Below are 26,749 nucleotides of genomic sequence, written 5' to 3'. Positions count from 1 at the left end.
CACCAGTACACAAAGGGTAGAGGCCATATTCTGAAGAAGAATCCATATAGATGAACTCAGAGGGAAACCTGGAACTTGAAAGACATAAGGGTATCTAGGCCATTTTTAGCACACTCATCTTCAGACAATAATGCCAACTATATACACCATGAAGAACCAGATTTGGTCCTAAATTTAGAGGCTTTAGTAGTTTGGAAATAGTTTTCCCCAAGTTCATGCTCCAGAGACTTGGTATTCATGGTAACAGCATGAGGTGGTTGTGGGGCCTTTAAGAGGTAGGACTGTGTGTGTGGTGATTAGATCATGTGGCAGAACATCCATGAACTGGCTAATGTCTTTCTTGAGAGTGTGGGTTAGTTAGGTTTGATATGTCAGCTTTATGATACAACTCTGATGGGAATCTCAAGACTGGACTGTAAGGAGTAGGGTTTTTCCACCCGCTGCTGGTCTTGTCCCGCTGCACCAGCACCAATTAACACACAGAGACTCTGTATTTGATATAATGCTGTTGGCCAGGTACTAATTTTTTATTGGCTAGTTTTGTCTTAATTATTAACCCATTTTTGTTAATCCAAATATTTTTACGTGGTCTTATCTTACCAGAGAGTGGGGCCAGCGTCTGGTCTCCCCAGTCTCTCCATGTTAACTCCTCCTTACTACTTCCTCCAATCCTCCTTGTCTCCTAGTCCTGCCCATCTTGCTTTCCTATTGGGCAACAGTGCTTTATTCATTAACCAATATGAGAAACATATTTACAGAATGACTTCTCCCATCACTGGACTGGGTTTCCAGAGAGTGAGCTAGGTCTCATGGGATGAGATCAGTTGCTATAAGAGTGAATTGTTACACAGTGAGCTTGGCATCTCTACTTTGACACTTCTGTGCTCTTGCCTCCTCTTTGTACATACTCACTTTGCCCTTTCCTTCCCTGCTAAGTTATGATATAGCACAAGATGAAAACATGCTGGTATCATGCTCTTGATCTTCATTAGCTACAACATCTTGAGCCCTCCCAAAGCATCTCTTTTAATTTATACAATCTGGTATTGCATATTTTACTGTGATAACACACAATGGATAGATTGACACAAGGCTTACTTTGAATACAAGAGTAGAGTCAAAGGGGCTTTAGTTGCAAGGATAATGGTGGACATTTCCTTAGCTCCTGTGTTGCCTATCAACTGTCTCCTCTGACAAAGTCCTTTAAAAGAGGAAGGATGTGAATTAGGCAGTCTGTACAGTCACTTTAGAAATTGTCTTATATTGAGGTTCTTTATAACTTCTTGGGACTGGAGAGATCCATCAGTGGTTAAGAGAACTGACTCCTCTTCCAGAGGACCAGGGTTTAATTCCCAGAATGAATAGCACATAACTGTGATGACATCTTGCTTGTACATATAAAGCCTGTCTGAGGGTCAGAGAATGGAACTTGCCACTAGCTAACCATAGAGTTCTGGAGTTCTATATAGGCAGGAAGTGAGGTAGGTGGGCAGAAACAAGATATAAGCAGGGAGAAACAGGCTAATCACTCTCTTGTCTGCTCAGATGCTAAGGAGGTGTGCCATGGCTTGCTCCTTCTCTCTGATCTCTCAGCATTTCCCTCTATATCTGACTCCAGCTTTTTATTATCTAGACCAATAAAGAACTCCATTTACACATAACTGCCTGCAACTCCAGGATCTAACACCCTAACATAGATATACAATGTACAGAAAACAAAACAAAAATCTTTCTCTAATCTTAACCTTTGGTCAAACCAAACCATTCTGTACTTAAAATTTATTAAGGGAGATATAGATGGGAAAATCTTATAAATGAAGAGACTAAGAGAAAAAATATCCATACCACATGAACAGTTTTGTGTTTATTTGACTACAACTAACATTTCAGTCCTATTTTTATTTTAATTTCTTGTAGCAGGAATATAGTTTTTATTGAAATATCAGCCTTTGTTAAGATGAACAATTTTTTTTAGTGTGTGTATGTGTTTCTCTGTGTGTACTCTCTCATTCTCTCTCTCTCATTCTCTCTCTCTCTCTCTCTCTCTCTCTCTGTGTGTGTGTGTGTGTGTGTGTGTGTGTGTGTGTGTGCATGTGTGTCTGCGCTCATGCAGGTGAGCACATGTTTGTGCCAAGGCATTCATGTGGAAGTCATAAGAAAACTTGCTGGATCAAACTCAGTTTGTTGAGCTTATTGACAAGCCATTTTTTCCCCACTAAGCCATCTCACCAGACCAAGTGAAGTACTTTAAAAGATTCAGGCTTGTGATAGTTTTATAATTGTAAGTAAGTGGGAAACATTTGTGATTTTATGGTCAGAATGTGGCAGAAATAGCACCACCTGTCTTCTGAGGCTCTGTTACAGAAGGTCACCTAACAACTTAACAACCCCTGGTGTTATTTGGCAAATTCTGAGAGCCTTAGTGACCCTGTAAGAAGTCTAGACACACTGAGACAGTGTGTAGAGGGCTCTGCAGAGACAGAGGTCACTCAGAGAGAGAGAGAGAGAGAGAGAGAGAGAGAGAGAGAGATATTGAAGGAGAACAACTATTCTGAATCCAATCATTTGAATGTTATAGTCCAGACATCTCAACTACCAAGAAGCTGTGAAATTGGCCCAACAAAGTTGTCCCATTGCTACCTGATGAAAGACCTTGAGCAATAACTGTCACACTGAGCCCTGTCAAAGCCCAGTCCATTAGCAGCACTGATGTTGGTTATTGTATGAAGTTACCTTTTTGGGAGTTGTCATTCCTAGTAGATAAGAAGAACACAATTGGGTGAACATTTCTATGGACTATCTGAGTGCTTGTTTATATAGCTCAAACAATGCTGGAAGCAGAGGCAAAGAAGACATAGTACCTAGTTTGATGGGCTAGGCGAGTGGGAAGCTACGCTTTTCTGTAGCACTGTTTTCTTGAGTGTCTCACTTACCACATGGCATATTTTCTACTTTACCTTTTCACTCTCCTGCTCTGGTTTTGTGTCCATAAAACAAAGAACCAAGTTTTTGGTTCTTCAGTTATTCAAAAGTCACCTGCCCTAGCTCTGTCTACACTTGTAGGCAGGAGTGATAGAATTGTTCTCATCTGCCTTTAGAAAGTTTCTGTGGAGTGTGTGCTTTCCTTTCAACCATTACCAGAGGGCCACTTGTTTCAGAAGAGTCAAGCAAGCCCCTTAACCTCTGTGGTCTTGATGGTAAGTATTGAGGCTCTTTGTTCAGTAGCTACTGGGTGTCATTGTAGCTTACACTTTGTGTTGCCATGGATGATGCATGCACAGAGAAGTAATTTCTGTGGAGTAAGTCACAGAAAAATCCTCACATTCATTTCCAACTCCACTGAAGACTCTGGTAGAGGGAAGATGCTAAAAACGTCAGAACCTTCCTTGGGCTATCAAGCTCCATTCTCTTTTTTATAACCTTCTCAATCTTATAAAACCAATTTCTAAAGAAACTTACCACTTTCCCCATTTACTGCTATCTCCTACGGAAGTTTCAGTAGTAAACTTTGAAAGCAGGAGATACAATGGCAGGGGACTGAATGAGAAAACTTCTACCAGTTGCCCCAAAGAAAATTGATCTTATATATACTGCCTTTGTAGATTCAAGTCAAAATAAGTTTCCCACACATCAGTTTCTCACTGGAAAGCCAGTTCAAGGAAGGGGGAGCCATTATAGTATAATAATTTAATGTCAGAATTCAGCTCCTGCTTGTATAAATTGATGACATGACCACTCCATTGTATGGTTGAAGGAGTGTTGTTTTTGTAGATATGAGAGAATGACCAGAGGCAACTGGAAGAGTCTAGTAGAATGAACATGGCCAGAAAGAAGACTGTACCTTTCCATGAGAGAAGCAGAAGAGTAAAGGCGTGCGAGGATTGAGAAATAGCATGGTTATAAGGAAGATGAACATCAGGGGAGAAGGAAGGCTTTAGCTGGTGAGAGTTTAGGGTAGGGGAGGAGGTGAGAAGGGTTAGGATGATAATATGGTGTTTGAAATGTGATACTGCAGGGTCCTGGAGGCCAGTATGTGCTTTGGTATGCTAATAGTTACCACAGATTGCAATTTGTCCCTTCTGACAGTGATGGGGGATGACCTTCTGTATATATGTTTCTCTTATTGGTTAATAAATAAAACACTGTTTTGCTAATAGCCAGTAGAGGCAGGAAGATAGATGGGACTAGGAGACGAGAAGTCTGGAAAAGGTAGGCAGAGAAAGAGAAACCAGAAAGAGATGCCATGGGTGGACTGGGAAGATAGGACGTGCCAGGCGTTCTCGGGTAAGATAAGGCCATATAGAAATATACAGATTAATAGTTATGGGTTAATAATTAAGACATATAGCCAATAAGAAGCCCTAGTCATCAGCCAACATTTTATAATTAATACAGTGTTTGTGTGTTTATTTGGGGCTCAGAAGGGCAGTGAGAACAGGCGGGACAAGAGAAAGCCAGCAACACAGTGATGAGGGAATCAGCTCATCTGGTAGAGGGGAACCAGTTTCACAGATTCTTGAGGAATGCTGGTTTTTATCTAACCACCAGAAAACCAGCTGTAGTTCAGGTTGAGCCCATTTTTGCATATTTGGACTGCCCTTTGAAATTTGGGGAAATAGAGTTTCCTTTGTACCTGATACTGCTCAGGCTACAAAACTTTGTAGCAGCTCTTCTCTCTCACAGACACCCACAGGCACACTGTGGTGAGTCTTGAGTCCTTAGTCAACAGACTTTGGGGTATTAGGATTTCTTACCTGGGAAGTGAGTTTTGATCAAAAGTATTTGTGGTCCTACATCTCCTAATCCTTTCCCTGTTTCTTGCCTAGTAACAGGAGAAAGCATGGCTATAGGCTTGTACTGGGAAAACACCCCATTAAAAATGTACAAAAAGAGACTGTCACTTCTGCCACATGAACCCCAATTTATTCTTTTGAGAGACTCTGGTATGTTGTCTGTCTGTGATTCTGGGCCCAGAACACTCCTTAGAGACCCTACTCTGCTGTTGACTATCTGTCTGTCTGTCCACAGCATTATATTAAATCTAGTGGCCTGAAGGAACAATCTCAGTCTTAGTATTCTCTGTTGGATCTCAGACCTTTCATGGGGGGAATAAAACAGTATATAAAAGTTGAGCATGAATCTGTTGCTACAGCTGGAGTGTTCTCAAGGGAGTTGCCATTTCTAACTATCTCCATTCTTTCCCATGAAAAGGGAAGGAAAGGAAATAATATCCTCAAATGATCTTGTAATTTTCATTCTCATTATCTTCCTCTCTTGCTCTTTATTGCAAACACACACACACACACACACACACACACACACACACACACACACACACACACACAATGCCTTTTTTAATCCCCACTAACACAAGAGAGTAATGACCAGACCACCAATGCCACTGAAGAAAGCTAAAGGGTTTGGGGGAAGGGATGGGGGACAAAGTCCCCTCTGCCCCTGGGAGGGAGCTCTTCTGGCCAGAAGGTAATAGCTCAACACTGCCCCACAGGTCAATCCAACCCACAGTTAAGAAAAAAAAATGCTGGCACCAGAGAGATAAAAGGCATATAATGAAAATGTAAACGAAAAACTTTATACCAGGCATGGCCTGACAGAGGGAAGATTGATATCCCATGATGCTTTGTCTTGATGAGACAATGAAAAATAACCACCACAGCAGCTGTGTCAATATCAGACTTGGTAATGCACCACTGGCTGTGGGTTTTTATTTAATCCGCTTTGCTTTAAGATGATAACCGTTGTTACTTTTCAGTGCCTGTCTGTCAGCGCCCAGCATTGCAATATTCCTCCGCAGCTCTGCGAGCGGGTTTCATTTATTTTAAAATACCATTTCACACACTGCTGACTTTTAACAGTGTTCTGTGTGAGTTTGTGAGATTGAATAGTGACAGAAACAACACTTTTTATGAGAATACAGAATATTAAAAACGGGGCACAATATACAGATGGCAGTTTTCGCTACAGCTTGTTTTTTCCCCCTTGCTTCTGCTACTGAGCCTTCCCGCTGAATGCATTTGTAGTAACACCATAAATGTCACTTTCGCTGACTGCCTTTTGGCATTTTATTTAAATGGAATTCAACTCTGGCTTACTGCTGCCGAGGTGGCTGCTGCTACTACCAACTTGCTTTGTGGGGGGCTCTACACAATCACCCTGTTGACTTCATTTCTCATGGAAGGTCCCAGAACAGGAAATAGATGAGAAAATGGTCTAACCCTCTGCCCTCATGAGGATCCTGGGCTTTTAAAAGAAAGACTTCACTAGGGGATGTTGCTGTAGCCATCCCTATGTGTTTGGCCTTTGCAAAACTCACTGTGCAAAAATATTTCTGAACTGCAGAACTACTCTTGATAGAAGTTCACTTGTCTTCCTTGTGTTGGGTAAGATCTCAACACAGAACCTTCAGCCCCTCCAAGGAAACACTGAGGGACAGGACTCTGAGTGACTTATCTGGGCCTTGCATCAATTACATAGACACAGAATACTTTGCTTGGGGTGTGGTGCTTGCTCCCTGTTTCTCTCTGTCGATCTTATCTTGGCTTATGCTGTAGGGCCTCTAGACATGATCAGGGGTGGCATTTTGCTGCCAACATGATGTTGACATGTGCAAATTCTCCTTTCTCTCCATTTGCTCCTGCACAAAACATCCATTGCTTCATCAGTTCTGGAGACTAAGTAAAATAGACAAGGGTGGTGAAGGCTTTTCCTGGGAGAACCTGCAATTTGGGGAAAGCCAGCTTCTTGTCTGGGCCAAATGAGGCTGGAAATGAGCTGCTGAACACTGTCTTAGAAATGTGTCCACATCTCACAAACTAAGGCCTGAATCAGAGAGCCTAAGAGATTTCCAGCAGAGAGCTTCAATGTTGAGAAAATTGGAAATCTTTACAGAGGCACATTAAACAAAAAAATGCAATTCAAAGGCTCAGAACTGGCAACTCTAGACTGTGCCATCTAGCGCTTTTGTGTGCAATGTCCCTTAGAGACGAGCAAAAGATGGGATGCTTGTTCAGTTTCTCCAAAAGTATTTCCACAGACGTCATTAGTTTCTAAAAACATTTAAGATTTGTCATGATCCCTTAGCAGCATTTAATTATAAAAGTTGGAAGAGGCAAAGGATGGGAGACTGAAGAGATGAACACACACACATACACACACACACACACACACACACACACACACATCTGAAAAATCTTTGCTTTGGATAATCTATGATTATTTTGAAATAAACTTTTATAAAATTTCAGAGTTGCTAAAATAAGGGTATCTGTCAAGTTAGGCCACCAAACTATTTTAAATAAATTTATGAAATGAAACTATTTAGGAACATTAAAATGAAAGAGAAAGAAAAGAGAAAATAGATCCGAAATCAGGCTGGGGTAAAGTCTTCTTGCATATTTCAGATAATACTTAGCAGAGAAGTCTGTCTCTTTATACACATCTCCCATCTTAGTGGGTAGAAAAACCATATAAGCAGTTTCCCTGCATAGAAACCTTGGGTGTCATGCTTAACTCTTCTTCGCTTGGCAAGCCTCTCTTCCAGTCAGTCCCTGAATTCTGACAGGAGATCTGCTACACAGGACAGCTGTGCATCATTCTCACTGTCTTCATTGCCACTGTGCTCCATACTTGCAATGCCACTGCATCCTGCAAATCCATCTTTCATACTGCTGCCATAGTAATAGTCTAAAGCAGTGGTTCTTAACCTTCCTAATCTTGGGGCCCTTTAATACACTTCTTTATGTTGTGCTGACTCCCAACCATAAAGTTATTTCGTTGCTATTTCATAACTGTAATCCTGGTACTGTTATGAATTGCAATGTAAATATCTTATATACAGGATATCTGATAGACAACCCCTTCATGACCCACACATTGAGAACCACAATTCCGAAACAAACCTCTAGCTGAGACATGTAACCCATGAAAGTGTGTGTACTGCTCCTTGCTGATCTGTCCGTGTGAAAGGCGTTCTTCTCTGAGAGTCTGAGCTCACAGCAGTCTCCATCCTCTTTTTTGCATCCCATCTTTTATTTTTCTTGGTCTCTGGATTTTGTTTTGTCCTGTGTTTTCCTCTTCTTGTGCATTTGTCTTTTTTCTATTCTGGCGTTAAAGATGGCATTTATATTTTTGGCTATCTTACTCATTACATAGTGGCATCACCCCAATAAGCAGTCTACCGAAATATCAGAAGGCTTCCTATTTATAGCAGTCTATCAGGCAGCATGATTCCTGAAAGTTGGCAGTGATCTGCCTCTTGTGACAATGGCACACTAACACACAGAGGATCAGCACCACTTTCTTCATGGGAGCTATCAGAATGGTCCACACAGCTGATAGATGGGAGAAACCACAGTCTCAAGGTTTGCCCAGGGAAATCTTGGGATAGAAATGTCATATCTACCTTCAAATCTGCCTACCTAAATGTATTGGTAAATACATTTCTTTTGAGGTTTGAGACAACATTCAGTTCAGGCATGGCTGTTGAGCAGAACTAGGCACATTTCCTTTCTCATACCCTCCTGATAAAGGTAGAAGGGTGATGGCAGTACCCTTTCAAAGGCTCTCATTTAGCCTGGCTTCTGGCAAGGCAGAGTTAGCACTGGGTTTGAGGAGACCTAGAGACTTCTGTCTCTAACCTCACTCCCCACCTCCTGTTTCTCTATTACTTTTTCATCTACTTCTTTATCTTTGAGAAATTCTCATTAATTAGTCATGATTAATCAACATTGAAGTTAAATCTATCATGGGTGGAATCCATCTTAGCATGTCCATGTACACTGTGGGGTAAACTGACTTCTCACAAATTGTGATATTTCTTTCTCTTTTGTTTGTTTCTATATTTTTGCCCATTCCCTGTGTGTTTCTCAGCTTCTGTTCTCTGGTGACAATTCAGTAACAGTCACTGTTGACCCTGACTCTCTACCGGGCCTCTACTTCTGATTTAAAAAAAAATTAGCAGTAGGAAAAAACAGCTAAAACAATTTTAATTAAACAAAAATGCAGCTCAAATCTCAACCTCCCTTTTCATTCACATTTAAAAGGAGGAGCAGAGAGGTCACAGTCACCAAGTTTGTGTTTTGGTATGAGTCAGTAGGCCCATCAATAAGGGATACTAATGACATTCTTTTCCAGGCAAGTGTGACCTGTACAAATGGCAGAAAGTTCATGTCCCCAGTGACCCCAGAAACACTGTCAAGGTGAAGTTGTCATAGGTACAACTGACTGCTTCTCTGGAGACTTCCTCCCAAATGTGTTTGTAATTTTAAGAGAAACGAACTGTCTCTTTCTCTCTCTGACTTCATTTCCTGCCTGACTCCAAGAGAAAAAGTGTCTCTAAAGTTCCAGGCTAAAAAATCTCAGTCCATCGGACATGCCACTGTCACACCCATCCCCACTGCCATAACCCCCTCCCCCCCACAAGTTCACCAGCCACCCCACCTTCTATTACAAAGGGTCCCAAACCTGTGCTTTCACCTCCAGCTTGTTTCCTTCTCTGATATTTGGGATCCTGAATTCAATTATTTGATCAATAGTTTCTGTGGTTATTGTTCATTATCCTTAATAGTTGGAATACTGTAAAATGAGCATATCATAGTTCCCTCTTCCCAAACCTGCAATGGAAAATAAGCTCCATCTCGTATTCAAAGTTCAATAACACCAGAAAAAAAGGGGCTGATCATATAAAAAAATATTGAGAAGGGACATCAACAAGACTTAATAACCAGTTGGCTAATAAGAGAGTGAGACATCTAGGATAATGTTGCAAGATTCTGTTTGGAGGTCTGGAATTTTGAAGTTTCATAAGACATGAAGAAATATATAAGAACGACAGAGTTGGGAGTTAACAAAAATAAGATAATTTTGGACAAATAGGTAGGTAAGCGGGTCTAAATAATGTAAAAACACAACCAAACAACCAAACAACCAAACATAAAGGTACAGGTAATAGCTAAGTGTATCAGCATAGAGTGGTGTTTATTGAATTGATAATCCTGTCCAGAGAGTTTAATCACTAACAAAAGACCACAAGTAGAAGCCCAATGAACATGTAGTGCAATAGACCCCCAATCAATATGTAAAACATTTCTATCATCTCAAAATGTTCTGTGACACTGTAGTCACTTTACCCTTTGCCATAGCTTTGCTATTGCTTTGCTTTCCATCATTTCAGATCAATTTGCTCTAGTTTGCATTTTATGTCCATGAGATCACAGATGTTTATTCTTTTTTGTGTGTGTTTTAATTTTATTATTATTATTATTTAATTTTTTCTTATTTTACATATAAATCTCAGTTCTCTCTCCCTCCCATTCCCCATCCTATCTCCCATCCACTGTCCAAGGAGGGTGAGGCCTTTTAGGGCCTAGGCCCTCTACCTTGTCTTTATGCTAAGAGAGTATCCCTCTATGGGGAATGGGTTTCCACAATCTGTTCCTGCACTAGGGATACATTCTGTTTTCACTGTCAGAGGCCCCATAGACTGCCTAGTCCTCATAGCTGACACCCACATAAGGGGGCCTGGTTTGGTCCTATGTTGGTTCCCCAGCTGTCAGACTGGGGTCCATGAGTTCCCACTTGCACAGGTCAGCTGTTTCTGTGGGTTTTACTAGTGTGGTCTTGACCACTTTGTTTACTCCTCCCTCTCTGAAACTGGATTCCAGGAGTTTGGCTCAGTGCTTAGCTGTGGATCTCTGCTTCTGCTTCCATCAGCTACTGGATGAAGGATCTAAGATGGCATTTAAGGTAGTCATCAATCTCATTATTGGGAAGGGCATTTAAAGTAGCATCTAAACTTTTGCTGAGATTCCTAGTTGGAATCATCCTTGTGAGTCTCTGTATAATTCCCTAGTGCCAGATTTCTCTTTAAGCCTATAATGGCTCCCTCTATTGATATGTCTCTTTTCTTGCTCTCCTCTATTCATCTCACCATTAAGTTTTCCTGCACCCTCATGTCCTCCTCTTCCCTCTTCTTCCCCCGCTTCTCTTTCTCCTACCTCCCTTTCCCCTCCCCCCCATGCTCCCATTTTTTCAGGGGCTCTTGTCTTTTTCCTCTTTACTGGGGGACTGTGTGCCTCTCTTACAGTCCTCCTTGTTTCCTAGCTTCTCTGGAGGTGTGGATTGTATTCTGGTAAACCTTTGCTCTATGTCTAATATTAATATATGAGTGAGTACATACCATGTTTGTCTTTCTGTGATGAGGTTACCTCACTCAGGATCGTTTCTTCTAGTTCTATCCATTTGCCTGTGAAGTTCAAGATTCCATTGTTTTGTACTGCTGAGTAGTACTCCATTGTGTAAATATACCACATTTTTTTGTATCCATTCTTCGGTTGAGGGCATTTAGGTTGCTTCTAGCTTCTGGATATTACAAATAATGCTGCTATAAACACAGTTGAACAGATGTCCTTGTTGTATGCAGATGTTTATTCTTATGCCATAGTTTTTAATGTACACATTCTGTTGTATATTCCTCATTTTTAAATACTCGATAATCTTTGATTGTATATGAGTCTACTCATTTAGATTGTTGTCATCTACTTACTAAGGAGAGGAACGGTTGCATCAATAACGCAAGTGGAGGTTTATTTTGTAAGACACTACCAAAATGTTTCCCAAAGTATTTGTAACTTTCAAAATTCCAATTAGGATTATAGTAAGATTCCAGCTGCTGAAGTATTACTGTTTGATTTTTAATAGTCATATCCTAGAGAGTGGTGGCTTCTCATTAAAGTGCTAAAATATGTTTCTTCATATTGAAATACTCTGATTTTTCTGAAGTTTGTTTTTTAATAATTTTTAAATTAACTTGCCATTGATATCCTAAGATGGGTTGAGAAATATGACCCATCTTTTATTTTCTGAAAGTGTTTATATAAGTTTAGAAGTAGGTTATTTTTAATTGTTTGCTAGAACTCACAATATAGACATTACTAGCAGGAGTTTTCTTTGTGGGAAGAGATTAATAACAACATCAAATTATTTAATACATATATAAGTATATGGCTATTCTGGTTTGTACAGAAGTCATTTTTGGTAACTTTCCAAAATTTGGATATTTTGTGTAAGCTGTCAATTCATAGGCAGATGGTAATTTCTTTCCTTATATCTTGGAGCTCAAAACCAAGACCTTGTACATATTTGGCAGACACTCTATCATTGAACTACGTCTTCAACCATTATAGAATATTTTTAGTAATCTATTAGTGTCTTGATAAATGCTTTTTGGAAATGTTTTAAAATTTACAAAGATTGGGAGAAAAAGTAAAACACATGAAACTTGTTGGAATGAGTACAATGATTCTTTTGTGGAGCTTATAAGAGATTTATATTAAAGAAACAAGATCAGAAAGGACCCACAAAGAGATCTGTAGCTAAGACTACACTGAAAATGCCATAGAGCACTCCAGCAGTGATAATAAAAAAAGAGTTGTTTTCTTTTAAACTGACATGACTTACAGGAAATATATGTATGTATGTATGTATGTATGTATGTATGTATGTATATTGTGACAGTCTCATAAGGAACAAAGAAAGAGAAAGAGACAAGAGTACATTTAAAGAAATAATATCAGAAGCATTCCCCATGTTCTTTGCCATGATGATCATGGATCTAACCCCAAATTAAATGCTTTCTTTTATATGTTGCCTTGGTCATGGTGTCTTATCACAGCAATAGAAATGTAACTAATACATTATATTAAAAGTATTAAAATATTGGCAAACTTTAGCTAGACTAGTAAAGAAAAGAGAAAACTCTAAATGCAATCATAACAGGAAAGAAAACTAAAGACAATTGGCACCACAGAAAAACAAAGGATCACCAGAGATCTCTTGTGAGTAATATACTCATCACACTGAATGACTTAAAGGAAATGGTCAGTTTTTAGAACCGTATGTCTATCTGGACTGAATAATGGAGAAATCACAAACTCCTATCAGAAAAATAAAGTGAAAGAAGACTGCATCAATAGGGGAAAATTCCTTTTAAATATTTGCTGAAGAGATTGCTCAGTGGTTAAAAGCACTAGCTATTCTTCTAGAGGTATTGAGTTCAATTTCCCAGCATCCATGTGGTGGCTGACAACCATCTATTATGGAATCTGCTGCCTTCTGGTATTCAGGTATACATACAGATACAGCACTCTTAAATACAATAAATCTAAAATGAAATCATTTAAAAAATGGCATAAGACCAGCTATCTTCACACAGGAAAGAAGTCTGAATGCTGCAGAACTTTGCCATCAATGAACACATGTAGAAATTCTCAATAAAATACCATCGAAATAAATTCAACAGCACATAAAAGGATCATGTGCCACCATTTATTTTTGGAATGCAAGGATGGTTCAATACTCAAATCAATTTACCTGATGCTCCAGATAGAATGAAGGATTGCATGGCCTTCTTAAACATAGAAAAGGCAAGCAACAATATCCAAAACCCTTTCATGACAAAAGTGTATCAATACATTCAGTGTAAAGGAAATCCACCAGACCATAATAAAGGTTGTATAGAACAAGCCTACACCTAACAGTGGTGGATACATGAATGCTTTGATAGTAAAACAGGGAGGGCCTAGGCAGAGATGCTTGCTTCTTTGGCACTTCTGCTCTGTAGTAACTGAAATCTTAATTAGAGCAATTATTCAGGAAATAAAAAAGAAGTAGAATGTTGCAATCAGAAAGGAAGAAGTGAAACAGTGTGCTTGAAGGTATTATCCATGAAAAAGAATGAGGATTAATAAACTCATTTAGAAAAAGTGCACTAAAAACTGTTATACTTCTTTTAAAAAACTTAACATGTGCCTGTGTGTATGTACCACAGCATGTGTGTGGAAGTCTGAGTATAAATTGTGTGAATCAGTATCTATAATATATAAAAAGAAATTCTAATTTTCATTTTAATCAGATAAGTGATTGTCTTTAGATATTTTTATTCTCTTTCAACATTCTATTTTTAGGCTTCTTATCTGGAGATAGGATCAACTTCCTTTAGTTATTTCTGTTATTTCTGATTGTTATTCTTACAACCTTGCTTGTCATCTGCTCTTCCAAGAAATACATCCTTTTTTTCTTTTTAATTTGCTTCATAAATTTTATTTCTAATGCAGGGAAAAGTCTTTCTGTCCAAAGAGCTAGGAGCTCCCATCATCCCCAAGGAAGGACTGTGAGAGGCAGGTGCTGGGGACTGGGAATATTTTGCAGTCCCCAGATTTCTTCCCCTCCCTTTCTCACCAGAAGATAATCACTTCTATTATTTGTATGCACCACTCAATTAAAACATTACCCCACATGCATCTGTCACTATAACAAATCAAAACACACTTTAACTATTGGGCAGGGGTGTCTTTAGCTGGGACATGAAGTTATTAGTCACCAATCAGAAGGAGGAGGGGAGGAGGTGCCTCTACTGTCTGTACTGCAGAGCATCCTTCCCTGTGGTGTCCTGCAGAAAGCAAGGGCTTCCATTCTCTACCAGAAGCTGTGCATAGTGCTCAACTGAAGCAAGAACAGATAATATGAGAGGGTGCTGCTCAGAGTCTGTGACATAATGAGGCTTAGTTTGTTCTTGTATCCACAGGATGGGGGCAGCAGTTTCCACAGATTATCAGGCCATTCTTGGGTTTCATGACTGTATCCTTGAGCAAAAGGACCCAAAAAGGGAGAATAAGTGGTCAGAATCTAACCTCAGGTGCTGTACTCTGTCTTCCACCTTGCCTTGTTCCACCACCTTGTTCAACACTTCGTGTGCCAGACTAATTATTCCCTGACATTCTGAGGCTTCTTTCACCACCTCCCATCCTGCCACGGAATTACAGCAGCTGGTCACTACCATCTCTGCTTTACTGGGGCTTTGGGGACCCAACCTCAGTTCCTCAGACTTACAGGGTAAGTGCTTTTGTAGTGGTATCTACAAGACTTAGACTTTCAAAATATACCAGAGTATATGCCATTACCCTGAGACTGGGCATTTAGTATGTGTTTCTTGCTTAATATTGCTCTTTCTGGTTGTACGTCTAAATTTGTGCATGTTTTTACCTTTCTTCCTCCTGGCTGTACTTGATATTTGTTTTTGGTTTTTCAAGACAGGGTTTCTCTGTGGCTTTGGATGCTGTTCTAGAACTAGCTCTTGCAGACCAGGCTGGCTTTGAACTCACAGAGATCCCCCTGCCTCTGCCTCTCAGAGTGCTGGGATTAAAAGTGTACAACACCATTGATATTTGTTATCATTGTATATAGTTTTTGTATCAGGTTTCAAACCCTCTTATTTAGACAAAAAGGGGCAAAATGTAGTGGCATCTTGTTTTGCCAGTGAACTTGCAGTGGTGGCCACACCATTTGTGCACGGCTTCAGGTGTGCAGCCATGACCCTTATAAGGTAGAGGAGGGCTGGTTCACTCTCATGGGTTTCAGTGAGAGCATCAGCAGGGCAGAGACTGAATCTTCTGGAGCAGGAAGACTGTGGCAGTTGTTTACTATTATTTGTATAAGTGCTTCCCTAATAAATACCTATTTATCATTTATCTTGGGTCCGGTGGACTCATTTAAACCCTGCCTCCAGTGCCTTGCCATGGAGCTGTGTTTCCAAGTCTATGCCTTCTATATTTTCTAGTTATCTCAAAGTCCACAATAGACCAAGATGTCTGTGTCAGACTGAGCTGATGGGACACTGAAGAGGTTCTGCAGATGCACATATGACAAACTTCCATGGCAGCTGCACCACAGAGGTGTCATGGAGGAAGTGCTTGGTTCTGGGCAGCTGCAGAGACAGAAGCAGAGCCCCTTCAGAGTCATGTGTTGAGAGTATGGGGTTCTCACAGCACTCTTGCTGGGTCTGCCTCTCACCTCTGTGAGCATGATGCTCTGTTCTCCTCCTTCTGAAGTTGTCCGCACTTCTCTACTGGCCTTGTGGGAATGGCTCTGCATATTTGCACCCATTCCCTCATTACTTTGTCCTTCCTGTCCTCAGAGCTGTGAGGAATCTCAGTTGGTTTACTGTACGTGTAAGTCTTAGGGCTCCAGACACCCATGCAGTCTCTTCTGCCATTTCTCCCATTTACACATTCACCTGTTCTCTTCCCACTTGGTTTGCAATCATTTCTTCACAGTTATCTTTGTCCTATTTGTCCTCGTCTTCTCTCTCTCCCCCTCTCTCTGTGTTTGTGTGTGTATACATGTGTGTGTGCATGTCCACCAGGGAGGCTACAGATCAGTGTCAGGATCTTCCCCAATCACTCTCCTCCACCTAATTTTTGTGACAGGGTCACTCACTGAACTTGAAGCTCTCTGAATTGACTAGACTGACTAGTGAGCTCCAGGAGGCCCTGGGTTTCCCCTTCTCAGTGCTGCCGTTTTCATCTGAAGCTGCTTAACATGGATGCAGAAGAACAGTGCCCAGATTCTCACGCTTGCTAGATAAACACTTTACTGACACCCAGGCTATGAGCCCACACCTTATAAATACCCAGGTCACTTAAAATGACTCCAGGAGAGAGATCTGATGAACGTGTGTGTACTCATCGTCTTTCACTAATTCCCCTCACCTCATTCATTCATTTGCTTGGCGCTTAAGAAGGAAAGGTGACCTAATGGAAAGGGTCAGTGTATCTTGTTGGAATCAAGCATGGAATATAGAGAGGCCTCTCAGTGGACAGAAGTGAAGACAAAATCCGCAGAAGCTGAAGGGAGCTGTTTCGAGAATGGTTGGCACCTTTGTATCTATAATGGTTGGTTTTAGTGCTGCCCTGTCATGAATAAGACTCACCCCACCAGGGAACCTCAACTGAAGAACTGTCCTTAACTGTTGCCTTAACTGATGTAAGAAGCCCCACCCTGATTGTGCCTGCACTTGCAGATGGGAGACCAGATAAAAGAGATGTCAGAGGAAGATTATGCTCATCTCTGTGACCTCCCCACTAGCTTCCAACTTGATTTACCTCATTATTGCTGCAGTTGCTAATTGCTTCGTGAGCATCAGAACCAGCGTGCCCAGGCTTCCATTGTGGACTGACTAAGCACCAACAGCTTTCCGGGAACTTTTTGGGTTCTGGGTGCCAGATTGGGACTGCTGAGGTTCTCAGCCTTGTGGATTACATAACGGCTAAGTAGTGGGCCTATGCAGTAAGAGACAATCACTGTGGGACTTCTCCAGCTGCTGAGGCTCCCAGCCTTAAGAATGGGGCAACTATCAGGTTCCCAGTGTCGCAGGTGTGATTCACTTGTTGCCACTGCAATATAATCGGACTTAATAAATACCTTAGTGTTGACATATTTATCACATTGGATCTGAGACTGTACTATACATTCCTTTAATTAAAACAACTTTGTTGGTTTTTAAATGTCAAATTGTATACGTACAAAATGAACTAGAACTTGTTTGTTCGTGCTGGGGGAGTTAGTATAAATATTGGCATCCTTTCTTCTGGAGTGGCTAGTAGGAGTGTTATGGCCATCTGGGCTTGACGATCATCACATTGCAGGAGGTTTGAATTTACAAGCTGTAATTCAGATGTTCTGTTTTTATTATATTTGGGTAGTTTACATTTTCCCCCAAGAATTGATGCATTTTATTGAAAATTTCAAATTGAAAAGTTATACTGATATTCTGTGGGTCTAATACATATCTGATGTCTGTTTTCCACAATTTACAAGGGTAATTTCTCTGTCTTTTATCTTTTGATAAATATTTCCAGGGATTATTAATTTCATTAGTTTTCCAAAAGACTCACTTTTTGGTTTTGTTGATGCTATGTTGTATATGTGCTTTCCAATTCATCAATTTCTGGTTTTATGTCCTCTTCTCCCTCTTATGCTATAGGAATAATGAGACCTTGCAGCCAGACTTTTGAGTTGTATTATTGGTTCCTTGATTTGAAGCTTTTTATAGTCTAGTAGCACATTTAAATCTTTATTTCTATCCATAGCTTGGCTTCATCCTCTATGTTTCTAACATATTTTGTTAGTTTGTTTGTTATTTTGTGTGTATATGTACATGTGGGCATTCACTATGTCACCTGGATGGGGGTCAGAGGACAACCTTCTACCATGTGAATTTGGGGATTTAACTCAGGTTGTCAGACTTACTTCCAAGAGCCTTCACCCACTGATCCATCTTGCCAACCTCTTGTTAAGATTTTATATATTACATTTTCATTATCATTCAATATCAAATTTTCCTCTTTGATATTCATTTTATATAAAACATGGCTGACTGGCTGAGTTCTCTTTTATTATAGGCTTCTAATTTTAGATATCACAAGCATAACATATTTCAGCATGATTTGTGTGTTTTGTATGTTGCTGATGATGACCCTCTGGTCAAGTTTGGGAAACACTTTTGTGCAGTTAAAAGAAAAATGTATTTCACAGTGATTTGCCCAGTGTTATGTACAAGTCAATGAAAATGTTGATTAATCATGACATTCACATATAAATGGAATTATATTCATCTATAAAGAAAAGTGAAATGATGAAAATTTCAGTAGAATAGATCGAACTGGAAAGTATTATTATAAACAAGTTATCCAAGGCTCAGAATGACAAATACTATAAGTTTTCCCTTTAATGAAGATCTTACCATCTGCTGAATAAGTGTTTTTCAGGTGGAAATAAATATGGGTAAAGGAGGCTGAAAGGGTATAACTGGGAAGCTGAGCAGGGAGATGAGGATGGAGCAGAGGTGGAGTCAACCAAAATGAAAAATGTATGAAAATATGAAATGGAAAGTTATTCATAAAATAATTAAAATTTTCTAGAAGTTTGCTAATGATGATGTTCAAATCTGATATGCGTCCTTCTGATTTATCATGCATGGTCTGCCAGTCTTAGAAGTTGAGAAAATATGCTAAAATTTCAATTACCACTAAGAATTTTATATTTATCTTTCAACTCTGTTAATGATTCCAAATTATCAGTATTGGGGCAGATTATAAGTCATGCACACATTTACATCAGCACCTTTGCTTCTTGTAGAGCACCCTCCTCAATTTGCAGCATTGCCTTTTCTCCTGAGAGTCTATGGCCGTCCAATTCCTTTTATCACATGGACTCAGGCACTTTTCAATTAAGAACCATGTAAACACTATTTGAGAAAAAAAAACTACAGAAATAATCTGAGCATAGGGATAACATTCTTCTTTTCATGTGGTTTAGTTAGTCCTCAGAATCTGTTGCTGGCTCAAACAAAGAGAGCCATAGCTCCATGATTCTTTATAGATATACAAATTCATATATGTGTCTGTGGTATGAAAGCAGAAATAACTGTCTAAGAGTGATGAAAGTACTGATGGGAAGGGGGAGGGAAATACGGGAGCTAGGAAGGGGACTATGATTGACATATAATCTATCCATGTATGGTAACTTTTGAAAATAAATTATAAAAATATTAAGATAGGTTGGCATTTATCTAGGTCATGCTAAAATTTTAGTCTTTGTCAGTTCTTCTCTATGGTCATTGATTTGGAACCCAAAAGAACACATGCTCATGCTCACTGGGTTCTTCTTGGTCCCCCAGGGTTCTAACTTTGCCTTCTTACCCCCTAGAGGCATGAGGTACTGCTAAGGGGAAAACATTTCTATACTATGCTAAATTCTTTCTTTTTCAAAATTCTTTCTTTTTGTGTGTTGTCTGCCTATATCCTGTCATGTCTGATTAAAAAGTCTCTTTTTTTAAAAAAACTGTAGCCAACCTCTGCTATACCCTCCTCTTTTCTGGGACTCAACTATGGCTTATGAAGGTCAGAACAAAACTCCAACATGGATTCTGACAACCAAAGGCATATCCCTACATGACTTAAAGTATTTCCTAGAAAAAAAATATGTATTTTGTTTCCAAGACACAGTTGTATTGTGTGTAACCCTGACTGTCCTGGAACTTTCCCTGTAGACCAGGCTGGCCTCAAACTCACAGAGATCCACCTGCCTCTGCCTTCTGACTGCTGGGATTAAAGGTCTACACCACCACTGCCCAGTCATTTCTCTCTTCTTATTGGCATTGCTACAAGCAATATTCATTTCTAGTCAGAACTAAGGGGACATGTTTCTAAGTGACTTCTTTCTTTTCTTCTTTTCCTTTCTCAATCCATTCTCCACATGGTAATTTGATTTTTAAATATGTAAATTGAGTCATGTTATTCATGCCTCTAAAAATCTCTCAATGACTTTTCATCACAGTGTAGGCATAAAATCAAAGTCCTGTTTTTGGTGTTTTTAAGGAATTGTGTGTTCATCTGTTGAAACAGATTTGACAAAGATATTTAAACAAATCAAGGCTTATTCTTTCATGTAAAAGCACCCTGCAGGCATTGCTGGAGATTAGTTTGGTGGCTGCATGAAGTCTGAGGGCATCTGGTGCTTTGCTTCTGTTCTTCCTAGCCTTGGCTTTGATCCCCAGTGTTGCTGGTGGACCTCAGGGCTGGTGGACCTCCAGCCACCACACTGACTTTTCACCTAATGTGGAAAGATAGAAAGGGGCTTATGATAGTGCTTTACCTGGCTTTGCAGGAACTTGTCTGGAAGGTCTCATTTGAAGATGCCTATGCATAGCTCCTTGGGTAAAACTAATCCCCTGTACATATCTAAATTCAAAGGGAACTAAGACTACTTTATTTGCATACATTTCAAAGTTCCAAGAAAGTGAGTCTTCTGTAATGAAAGTGAGAGTGGGCTTCAGACTGATGACAGCCAGTCAACTGAATAGTGAATGATTTTACCCTTGGCTCCTTTGCCAACTTTCTGACACAGCTCTTCCCTCCCCATCACTGCTGCCCAGCATCCATGCTTATTCTGAAAAAAAAAAAAAAAACAAAAACAAAAACAAAAAACTGAGATTATGTTCTTCAGAGTGATCTACAGTTCTTAAATGAAAATGAACTCAGGAATCTGTCTCAAGAGCCTTTTCTCTCAATGGATGCGCATGCCTCTAACTGTAACTGTAGATGTAATTTCTTGACATCCCTTGAATTGTTTTCATGTTATTCATGAATTAGGAGAGAATCAGCCTATATCAAACTGTAGTAATCAAGGCAATCAAATAATAATTCTAGCTGAATTTCTAGTAGCTGCAATGAAAAGATAAGAGCCTTCTCCCCCAAGGCAACTGTCCTGTCTCTGAGCATTCGACCTTACATCTATCATTAAAAACCTTGTTGGGCTAACATTGTTTGTTACCAATTTTGTTCCTGAATTTCTAGCTTTATGCTAGTTGCTTTGGTTTATAATTAAATGCAAATATTGAAGTCCCACAGGTAGACTATTGTTAGTAAGTAATTCAGGATACAGGGGGTAGGTCTTCTCATAACATAAAGGGGTTTTACCATGGGGCATGGAGTAGAAGACATGCAATAAGATTAATTTTTTAATGTATATGGCATAATGGTTTAAGTCAATTTTCATCTTGACATGATCTAGAATCACCTTGGCTACCAATCCCTGGATACATCAATGAGAGATTTTTTTTTAGATGAGATTAATGAAGAAGAGAAGCCCCATCCTGGCTGCCAGACTGAATGGAAAAGGTGAAAGGGGGGTCCCAGTATGCATTGCTCTCTGTTCGTGACTATAGTTAGAGTGGGACCTGTTCCCTTGAGTGCCTCCTTCGATGACTTCCCCGTCATGATTCCCTGAGCCCAGGAACAGTAATTCAAAATCAACCTTTCTTTCTTGAGTTGCTTCTGTCATGTATTTTGTTATAGCAACTAAACAGACAACTAACACCTTTGATTTTATAAATTATAAGTTTGATTCATAAATTATCTTCCTTCAGCTAATGTTTGTTCTTTTTCTCAGTCATCATGGCTAGCATGACGATTTGCAACTCACTTCTCTGCTGTTCAGCTACTCAGGGTTTTTATATTGCAAGGAAAGCTACATTTAGAATAAAGGTCTTGCAACTCAGGCTGACGACAAAGCCAACAGCAAAACCCCTAGCTTTATCCCAGAGGATTACAATAAAAGTTGTTCATTTATTTTTCTCTAACCATTCATGTGGCTCTTCCCATGAACCCAGGCATAACACAGAAAGAGGCCCAGAAGGAGGGCTCACCTACACAGAACACTAGCTCTCATGGTCTGTCCCCAGAATCAGAGGAGTCCCAGAGTGGGAAGGGGACCTTGTGTCTCTGGGAGGAGGCACATGATCACGTGAGTGGCACACTTCTGATGCACCCTCACAGTGCATTGGATCCTCAGTCCCTTTGCATCCAGTGGCAGTGTCTGTTCAGTGCCTGCTCTCCTTCGCAGAGGGGGATGGGATGGCGATGGGGGAGCCAATTATGGCAGCCTCTTGCTGCTGTGTGCAGAGTGGCTGAGTTGTCATTCATTATGGCCTAATGTTAAGCTGCAGTATGCAAACCACCAAGGCTGTGAGGAATCACAGCTGAGAAGGGGATGCCTGACAGAGGCAATAAAGCACCTTCTTCTTCAAGAGGCACCACCGCAGGGTCATAGAATTTGCATGCTGCTCCAGTGGTGCCTGCAACTCAGGTTATTAATTATTATCCAAATCACCCCCCTTGTTACCTCCAAGCTCTCATTATGGCTGCAAATACAGGTATGTTCAACTCCCGCCCCACAGCCCTCATATATTATGCCACCACTTTGTTATATAACTGCGGAGCCCAGGAGCCCATCAGAGGGACTTTAAACAAAATAAACCCTCTGCAGAGGAGTGCTTTCTCTTTGTTTGGCTGAAGGGATAGTGGTAACGTAAAACACCTTCACACTCAAGTCTCACATCCATACTCATCACCAGCTTGGACCCTGAGATTACATTCTGTCATTTTGTTGCTATGCATCCACTCTGCAAAGGGCAGGATCAGTCAGGGATGCCTTTGGCCATCTCTGCAAGCAGACCCAGCTGCAGTCGGGAAGGCAGGAGTCTCTCAGAAGCAAAAGGTTAACCTGATCATTGTTGTTTATTGAGGCCCATATAGAGCCTTTCACAAACCTCAGAGCTTTATGGCCTGCAGACTGACCCCATAACTCTGCCTGCTGGAGAAACACGCCTGCCCTTGCTTTGGAACTCTTCCCTTTTGTAAAATCACCAGCAATCCAGATATAAACGATTTTCTTTGGAAGAGTAGGCTGTCTCCTTGCCCTCTCTCCCTCCCATCCTTCCTCCCTACCCACTCCAGTGTCGAAGAACAGTCTCTATATGGCTAACCTGGTCCACTCTCCAGTGCCAGATGAGGGATCAATAAACCTAAACTGTTTGCACACAGTTTTGAATTTGTTATCTCTTACGAGTAGGTCTATAATCTTCAGTAATGGTATTTACAGTTCTCAAAATTGTGTATCTATGGTACTGATTTTATTATAAACTAATATAATTGGGACTTTTGTATCAGATACAGCATTTAGTACAGTACTTAGTGTCTCCATCAACATTGCTACTATTATTTAAATTAGTTTAAATAAATATACTTAGTTAATGATAAATTTCTCTATCAAAGGCTATCACCATGAGAAACTATGTATGCACTTATATACCTTATCATTATTATTATTTTAGTGTTTTAAGCATGAATATCTAGACAAGATATATCTCTGTGTCCATTTTCCCTTCCTCTGTGTGATACGTATATTCGTGTATGAGTGTGCACATTTGTGTCTACAGGGAAATACATACTATAACACTCCAATGTACAACTTTCCCCAGTATATGCAGAGCTCTGGGGTCAGTGCTTGGGGCAGGGAAAAAGAGGGGACTGAGATACACTTGACAAACTTTGGTTCAGTAAATATTTGTATGATTTATTCTGGATTTTGATGACATTCCAGCTCAATCTGGAACTTCTAGCAATTGACTTAATGCAGCATTGAACAGGTCCCCATTTTATTAGATGGATGTTTGGAGTTTAGACAATCATATCTTGTCCCTGTTACATCATTGTTTCCTGAAGGCTCAGAAATAATTCTTTGGCTCACATGTATGGTAAAACCTGGAAGCATCAGGTCTGGGGTCTCCATGCTCCACAGCAATGTGATTCTTCCACATGCTCTGAAATACCCACCTTGAAGATGGAAACTAGCTCCCAAAACTTTGGATTTGCCCTCTGCAACAGGGAAAGTAGGAGCATCAAAAGAGACCCACAACCTAGCATATAGCCCACACCCCTCTTTGCAAGAGGCGTTATCCACTTATTACCACTGAAGACTGTAACATGAACAGTCTTCAAATAAAACACCCCTCAAATAAAACACTCCAAATGCTCTCCAAAGAAGCAGAGTGTAACTAACTTTAGCTCCAGAGATAACCCATAAAGACTTGTGTTTTCATCACATCTCATCCTTCCTCCCCAAGTGTCCTGCTTCACAGTGTTTTCATGGAATAGGCTCAGGCATCTTTGTAAATTCCTCTTTGGGGATGTGCTTAACAGCCCTTTCCCCAGGTAAAGAAAACATCAGTGTCATCACAATATTGTCACATCTGGTTTTTGGCGCAGAAGCACATCATTCACCTTAATTGTCAGACATAACTTCTGCTTGCTTCTAGAAATTAAACTCTTCACAAAAGCTCAAAAGTTTGCTCCAGTGAATGTACAGATTAAAATTAATTAAAACTATGACAAATGCATTATTTAAGAATGGAATCTTCTATGAAATCAATATTCAGCTCATGTGTGGCTACCCCTCCTCCCCCAGATCTTGTAGCACTTTTTGAGCATGCACAAATCTCCTCTCCTCTCCTTCCCCAGAAATCAAGGACTTCTAAAACAGCAAGAATAGGGTTTGAACCATGGTTTTTAGGGTGTCATACCTTGAAGGCTGCATGGCAGGCAGGAGAACTTGGGGATACGTGCACCTGGTAAAGAAACAACAATTCTATAACATTCATTTGCAATGTCAAAAATAGAATTTTAATGGCCACACACCTCCTTTGTATAAGGAAAATAGCAGAACGAGAGAGCTCTCATCCCTCTGATTGACGTTTAGCAAGCATTTAATATGTGGCAACTTTTATTGAAATGTGTGATCTTTGCAGCATCACAGGAAATCAGGAAAGTGTGAGAAGCCTAAATGGGCAAATGCTACTTTGATTTCCAAAAGAAAAGGGAAGAAAAGAAAGCAAACTTTAGAAATCCCAAGACAGAAAGATAATCCATACAATGTTTGAGGAAATCTGGAAGTGGTAGAAGTCATGACTAATGGTTCAGAGGCACTGGGGTCATAAAGATCATGCTGTACCAGCCCTATTTATTTCTTCAAAAGTATTACTAGATGGCTGTACTAAGGAAATGAGGTTGATGTAGCTGGATTTCACAGAGGCATGTAACATGCTCATTCATGATACTTTATGAGCATGGAAAAATATGAATTAGACACAAGATAGTCAAATCAGAAAGGACATGAGTGTCTGCATACAAAAGGAAACCAATGAACTCTAACAATTCAAAAGGGATCCTTTAATATTTAAAAGGGAATATAGTTTAGAGAAGGTCTCACTATATAGCTCAGGCTGATCTTGAACTCATGATTCTCCTGCCTTTGCTTCTTGATGCTGGAGTTCTAAGGTGTGCACTCATACTTGCCTAAAAATTTTTATAGAGTATGTATATAAAGTAGGTTTAAAGGGAATATGTCATCACATGTATCCAATGTACTCTGCCTTCAGAAAAGTTTTATGCTTATGGATTGTGGATCTGATTTCCTTCTTTCTTCTGCTTTTCTTCACATTCTGGGAGAGATGCCAAACTTAGTAGGGACAGTCACCCAAAAGGATCTGTTTTTAATCCAACTTTTGATTTTCACATATAGGACATTTCCCCATGAGTATATTAAGAACCTCATCAGGCCCCAAACAGTTTTACCGGGGAATAAAACAACTGATGATTTTAATAGCTGGAAGTATGATGCATTGACAAGGCTCAACTATGACTTATGAGAATACATGACAAGCATACTGTTTGTCAGCCCCTTTACTGACAAGCCCCACACATGTTTGCTCAATGTTTGAGGAGCACAAAATGAGGGATAGCACAGAGCCAGAGGATCCACATTGTCATCCTCTACCTGTTTTCCATCCATCGATATCTCCTCAAACTTATTCACCTGTTTGGGAGATGAACAGCCTTCTGATTATTTGGAATTATGCTTCTGAGAAAGCCATTTAAACATCCCCTGTTGTTGCTCCTCTTAATCTTTGCAAAGTCAAATTGGCATTTCAAAGTGGCCTTACTAAAGCTACATGGCCTTGCTTAGAAGCAGTTTGACAGTGCCTTTCCAGTGATGATTAGGGTCCTCACACTTTAGAACAGTGATTCCTAACCTTTGTGCTGCAACCCTTTAATACAGTTTCTCATGTTGTGGTGACCCCAACCATAAAATTATTTCATTGCTACTTCAAAATCACTACTACTGATTGCTACTGTTATGAATGATAATGTAAATATGTAAGATACCTGGCATGTTACCACCAAGAGGGTCGCAGCCCACAGGTAAAGAACAATTGGTTTTGAGTCTTAGGCAACAACTAAAACCAGCTCTTTGAGTCAGTAGGAATTCTGCATCATTAACTAACCACCTAATTTATCATCCAGCCTAAAGTACATTTGAAAGTAAAAGGTGGTGCTATTTATAAGTTGGTAGTATAACAGACATCCTGTGGACGTGTCCCTGATAGACACCATTTACAGCCATTCACCTAGAGAGATGAAGAAAGGCTGTGGTTCAGGATTGACCTTTGACCTTCTCACTTGCGGTCCATTTTCAAAACAAACCCAGAGTGTTT

Source organism: Phodopus roborovskii, unplaced genomic scaffold, assembly GCF_943737965.1.
Source record: "Phodopus roborovskii unplaced genomic scaffold, PHOROB, whole genome shotgun sequence".
Lineage (NCBI taxonomy): Eukaryota > Metazoa > Chordata > Mammalia > Rodentia > Cricetidae > Phodopus > Phodopus roborovskii.
Note: the sequence above shows the minus strand (reverse complement) of the source record.